This window comes from Haliotis cracherodii, unplaced genomic scaffold (genome assembly GCF_022045235.1).
Source record: "Haliotis cracherodii isolate W230 unplaced genomic scaffold, xgHalCrac1.p SCAF_6, whole genome shotgun sequence".
NCBI classification, from domain to species: Eukaryota; Metazoa; Mollusca; class Gastropoda; order Lepetellida; family Haliotidae; genus Haliotis; species Haliotis cracherodii.
Genome location: NW_027266319.1, coordinates 1885468 through 1891850, shown reverse-complemented (window position 1 = coordinate 1891850; position 6383 = coordinate 1885468).

Genomic DNA, 6383 nt, shown 5'->3' with positions numbered 1-6383 from the left:
TTTTAGATGCACGACATATGTAAAATCAAAAATTATTTCTGAGGGATTCTTTGACGAACAACTTGAAATCATAAGCGCATTCTGATTGGTTTGTCGTATTTTCGCACATGACATTCATCGATAGGGGGGACGAGTCTTCTTGCAGTTTACGGAAAGGGGCGAGTGGTGACGAATGCGATAGGGGGACGAGTCTTCTTGCAGGTTACGGAAAGGGGCGAGTGGTGACGAATGCTTGACTGCGTGTTATCGTACCCCGACTGCGTGACGTCACTTCAAAACGAAACTACGGTGGTGAATAGTTCTATAGGGGGAATCGAGATAGAATACCCTGGATTTTCGAGGATACGATAAACACCAAACAAGCGACACATGGTCCTCAGGGCGAGGATTTACGGTTTTTCGAATGACGTGTCCTATGCGTTGTTATGCCTCCGCCGCTCGGCACTGTCGGCTTCTATTTACGGTACGCGGCCGAAACATCCCGAGTGAACTGCGAGTTAGACCGATCCTCTCACAGACACCACACGGTGACAAAGTTCATGTTGTGACATTGCCTCCAATTTGTAGGCAGTATCTGTGGGGCAAGTTTCGGTAATCACTGCCGATTGTAGCTCCTGTGAAAATATCAGAATGTCAGGATATTGATGTTTAAAGCGCCTTGACGCTGTAAAACAACTCTCGCTATTACCCGAAAACATATTTTTTCACGTACAGTTAGATGCAAACATAAATATAGCGGGAGAAAATGTTTCGCCGGATTTTGACATTTTGAAATTGGTGTGGTTGTGTATATAATCTCAGGTCCATTGTGACGGAGTTTGTAAATGGCTGTTTGAAGCAGCAGGCCTGTAGCCATGGAACGACGTACAGCGCTAGGCTTCACAAAGTGTGTCATTTTCAAGAATCGAACAACGGACGACAAGTGCAAGTATCATGAAAAATAGAAATAGATTTGTCTTACATCATAATGTAGCCAGTATGATGTACAATAGGGTGGCGGAGAGAAAGGTGTGAAAAGTTAGAGCGTCCGCCCGGAGAGCGGAAGGTCCGGGGTTCGAACCCCGGCCGCGTCATATCAAAAGACGTTAAAAGATGGTACCCTGTTGTTACCCTGTCTGGCGCTCGGCATTAAGGGGCTAAAACAAGGACTGGTCGGCTCGGAGTATACTGTGTCTGAATGGGGTATTCATGTTAAACTGCGGCATGGTATCTCAGTGAGCTAGCACTATAAATCGGCATCAGTCCGGACTAGTACAAGCAGCCACACAAACACACACACGTACATGCTTGTCGCTATATAAGTGCAATAATCTTGGAAGCGACGTAAACCCAATTTCACCTCACCTCACCAAATGAGCTAACGAGGAGGCGTGGCTTAGTTAGCACAGTCTGCCAGGCCTGCAAGCTGATTGGATATTACCACGGGTACAGTATATAGGCGATCGTTTCATTGGCTGTGGGGAGACCTGTGTTGTATATATATAATAGTTTTAATACCAGTATTGATTCCATGTATGTCAAGAGTATGGCTAGTGGGAACGTGTCAAGTTACCTTGATTTAAAGCGAATTATATAATTTTAACATCGTAACATATTTTCCTTTTCAATGTTAGGAGCGCAGGTTTCCACACACCCTCAATCCGTGTCGTTATAATGATAGACGTTGATTGATCTTTGTAACCAATTAGTGCTAATTAAGCAGCATTTCAAAAATGACTATTGCCGAATGCGCCACATTTTCAGCTGTGTGCATTTCCCCTACTCCAGCCGGTAATTAATTAATCAGATTACCGATACCTTTCAATGAGTGTTCCACATTTAAATTGAGTAAACTCAATTAGCTTGTAGAGATTACTAAGCGTGGTGTTCTTTAGAGATCAATGGCGGTCTTAATTGACAATGAGTTATTCCTAACATATTTAAGTGACGTCCTGTTCACTCCATGTCAGAACCATGGCTAATGCACAAGTTCAAATAAAGTTCATTGAAAGTGGCAGAGGAGGCGTCATTTTGTACTATGATGTCTCACCTACAGTCACTCGTCTCACAACAACATGCAACTGCAGTAGATCAGTGGATAAAGAATGCCAGCAGGCAGTCCAGGTATCATAAAACACTAAGCCATGTGCATAGTGTAATGTAACACGTTAGCAAGTGACGTGGATTCACAGGGTCTATGACATGTCGCTTCTTTGTAGTGCTACCTCAAGACTACAACGGGATATTGTGATTTGGAGACAATAAACTAAACAAACAAACCAATCTTTGTTTTGCAATCATTTGCAATCCATGCGTCCAGGATGTGGATCAGCCTGATTATTTTCGTCACTATTGTCGGTCACTGGTAGGGGTTCATTTGTACTTCTTCCGGGAAACATTCACCTTCCATGATAACTCGGAAACTCGTGTCACTGTCAGAGTCGGACACATCGACAAGTTGGGATCAGGATACCGGCAAATGGAACGAAGTAAGTACGATCGATGCTTCATCGAAAAAAATATATTGTTGACAAAAGAAAAGAAATTGTCGGCCACAAAAAATAAATTATTGTCAGGTAATGTCCTATCTAGTTTTGCAGTCGTAGCTGAAAATATATCCTATATCCATACAAAAGTCCCAGCGCTCCCCCTCCCCGCCGAATACCGAATATCAAATGGTCATTCCCTTACTGCTATGCAGTGTTGTGTAATATAGCTCATTCATTAACAATACTGTTCATTGTCACTTAACACCCATTTGTTTTCGGGTTCGAGTCTTCCTCGCGGAATGCGCCCGATAATTACTTGATTTTGTTTAAAAATTAGAAACAATACCAACTTCTCCCCAATAGCTCTTTTTTGTGTTAAATTCTTTTTATGGTGTATTTAAAAAATACCAAAACCATTAGATCCACAAGGCTTTTATATTAACAATCATAATTTGACAATGTTACAGCAATATACAAAATAGAACCCTAATCGACATTTCTCCTAAAAAAACACCAGCGACCGGAATTCGGAGACAATTATACATCACTTCCCTATTTTGCTAAGAAACATTTCGTATTTCCCATCGTGTTTACAGCGCGATTCCCACATTCATTCGCCTACACGCGGAATGCGAAGCAAGCCTTGATGTGTCTTAAAACAGTTGTTATGACACCGCACTACTTCCTTCCTTAAACATATTTTGTTGCAAGTTGACAACATATATCAAACTATCGTGAGAACGTGCTAGTGAAATTCATTTTTTAAATTCGATATTTCCGCCAATGATCGTAAAGATGTCTTCGCTTCCGTTTCCGCCTCAACCACCCCCGCACGGCCTTGCCCTTGCTGTAGCTATTTGATGCCAATTTCCCATGTTGGGCAACTGGCGACCGACTCCTTCTCAGCACAAGGCTGGCTGATGCTGTCTGTAGGTCAATGTCTAGAAATAGATTGTTACCGACAGCCCGAGAGCTGAAAATGTGAATGTTTATTTTGTTGGGAATGAGACAGGGCAACGTACGGGCTTCGTCTAGCGGGGAATACCGACACGTGGGCGGGGGATAACGGCACAGAGCATTCCGTCAATAACAGGAACTCGGCGAAATACCAGTCTCGATGTATGTTGGAAATTTTGAACAAAGGGACATTATATTTTAAAAACTGCAATAATGAAACGTGTTCTTTTTTGACGTGCGTGTTTTGCATCACTCGGGAGTGCACGTAACGTTATGGAACCAAGTCGTGCAGAGCCTACTGTTACCGCCGACATAGGGCGTCCATGACACTCGTTGTGTGCAATACCTTGTTTGTTTTCCTTCTTTGTTGTTTAACGCCGCACTCAGCAATATTCCAGCTAGATGACGGCGGTCTGTAAATAATCGAGTCTGAATCAGACAATCCAGTGATTGACATCATGAGCGATCGATCTACGCAATTCGGATGATATGCATCGACCAAGTCACCGGGTCTGACCACCCGATCCCGTTAGTTGCTTTTTACGGCAAGCATGGGTTGCTGAAGAGCTATTCTAATCCGGATATTCACGGGGCATATGCAATACCTGTATTGCGACGTTAAGGTGATCAATTATCAAGCAAGCAGGAATTCGCCAAATCATCAACTCTCACCCAAGTGGTGGGTGCGGTTGCTATATACCGACTGCTGTAATAAACCTATATATAGGAACATACTTTCAGATTTAATATACGCCCGAAGCAGTTGGAATTCCGATGGTGTTTTTTTATTACTGTACAACTAGTGATACCCTGTGAGTGTCAACAGACTCCGGTTGTACCCAAGATGGAAAATAGCGGGTTTAAATAACTAAATTATAGTCGTATCCCAGGCTCCAACAAGATTACGCACAACTGCAGTGCACGTAGACTAACATATAGTCTGTGAACTCTTCTGTTACACAATACATTTCTTTCCTCTAAAATGAAAAATAATATTCCCTATGCTGATGTGGAGCTTGCTAGACCTTCTTTTGTATAGATATCTAGATTGGTTTTGTTTTCATGATATAAATATACTCCACAGGCATGGTGCAGGACAGCAGTGGACTCTTTGGAGATCTTCTCGGATGTGGTCGAGTTGTGATGCCACTTGTCCCAGCAATTTTCAATGAAATCCAAGGGACTGGTCTAATTATGATACCTACCATACGATGAGATTCATTTTTCATATATTTCATTTCAAATATAAAAGAGAATCACAATTTCCATCCATACACTTTTAAAGGGAAATGAAAGTATTTTTGAAAATAAATGCGCATATATTTGACCTTGTATATGCTTTTATTAGACTATAAATTTTTGTAGAATATGTTCTCAAATCGTCTGTCAACTTGTCCTAAGTTTCAACAATGCTCTGTGTATACTCTTTGTCATGCAATGGTCTTGCAGGGAAAGGTGTGTGTATCGGGGACGACCATGTCGTCTTCACGACGTCATCTGATCAAGTTGCCTACTAACAATACAATATGTTCAAACAATAGAATGTAGCAACTAGGCAATCTTATTTTGAGTGGAGTCAATTAAACCCCACTTGTTTCGGCCGAGTTTGTATTTAACATGATAGTTCACTGCCCGGGGCTAGTTGTGTTTATGAATGGAATGTAGGACGCTCCTGGCTATGTGTATATGAGAATTTTATTTTTCCATCTGTACATCCTCGGTGGCGTTGACGATATCGTAATAAATGTTAAAAATTGTGAAGTTGACGTTATCATAATAAATGTTTAGAATTTTGGAGTTGGCGATATCATAATAAATGTTAAGAATAGTGGAGTTGACGATATCATAATATATGTTTAGAATAGTGGAGTTGGCGATATCATAATATATGTTAAAAATTGTGGAGTTGACGTTATCATAATACATGTTAAGAATTGTGGAGTTGACGATATAATGATATATGTTTAGAATAGTGGAGTTCAGGATATCATAATATATGCTTAGAATAGTAGAGGTGACAATACATGTTTAGAATAGTGGAGTTGACGATATCATAATATATGTTTAGAACAGTAGAGTTCAGGATATCATAATATATGTTTAGAATAGGTCTTCAGCAACCCATGCTTGCCGTAAAAGGCGACTATGGTTGTCGTAAGAGGCGACTAACGGGATCGGGTGGTCAGGCTTACTGACTTGGTTGATGCATGTCATTGTATCCCAATTGCGTCGATCGATGCTCATGATGTCAATCATTGGATTGTCTGGTCCAGACTCGATACTTTTACAGACCTCCGCCATAGAGTGCGGCGTTCAACAACAAACAAAACAAGCAAACACAACATGTGTAATGCAGCACGATTCCCTAATCCGGATATTTGGCAATCCGGACACTGGTAATGGGAACCACTGCCCGGAGGAACCAGGTTCTACTGTAAAGAATTTAAAACCTCAACGCCAGGGAATAATCTGTCTCAACTATCGGCCGGAACAGATGTCAATGGGCGCAAGAAGGGAAAACCGTGAATGAATCATTGAACGTCAGTGATGACCCCAGGTGTTCGCCCAAAACCACTTTCAAATTCGAAACAAGAATGCATATAATACAAGTTATACAACGCCCTAGAGACCGGAGATACGTTGTCTTGTTTGGAAACAGGGCTTGGGTGAAGTGTAATGGCCGACCGATCGTTATAACTCCCCTCAGCGTGCAGGAGATAGCGAGGCAGATATGGCAGTCGGATGACGAGTACAGACAAAATTGTCCTCGATCCCATCTCCTCGGGTTCCGAGGATTTAAAGGTTGTTAACCAGAGATCCGATTGTTATGTCCAGAATTGCCCGTGTTTAAGCCACCCATGGCGATGCGATACTTAACGACTGTTTAACCCAGTACCTCCTCTATTTTTTCAAAATAATACGTTTGAAACTAATCCGAGGATTCCATGCGTTCTAACT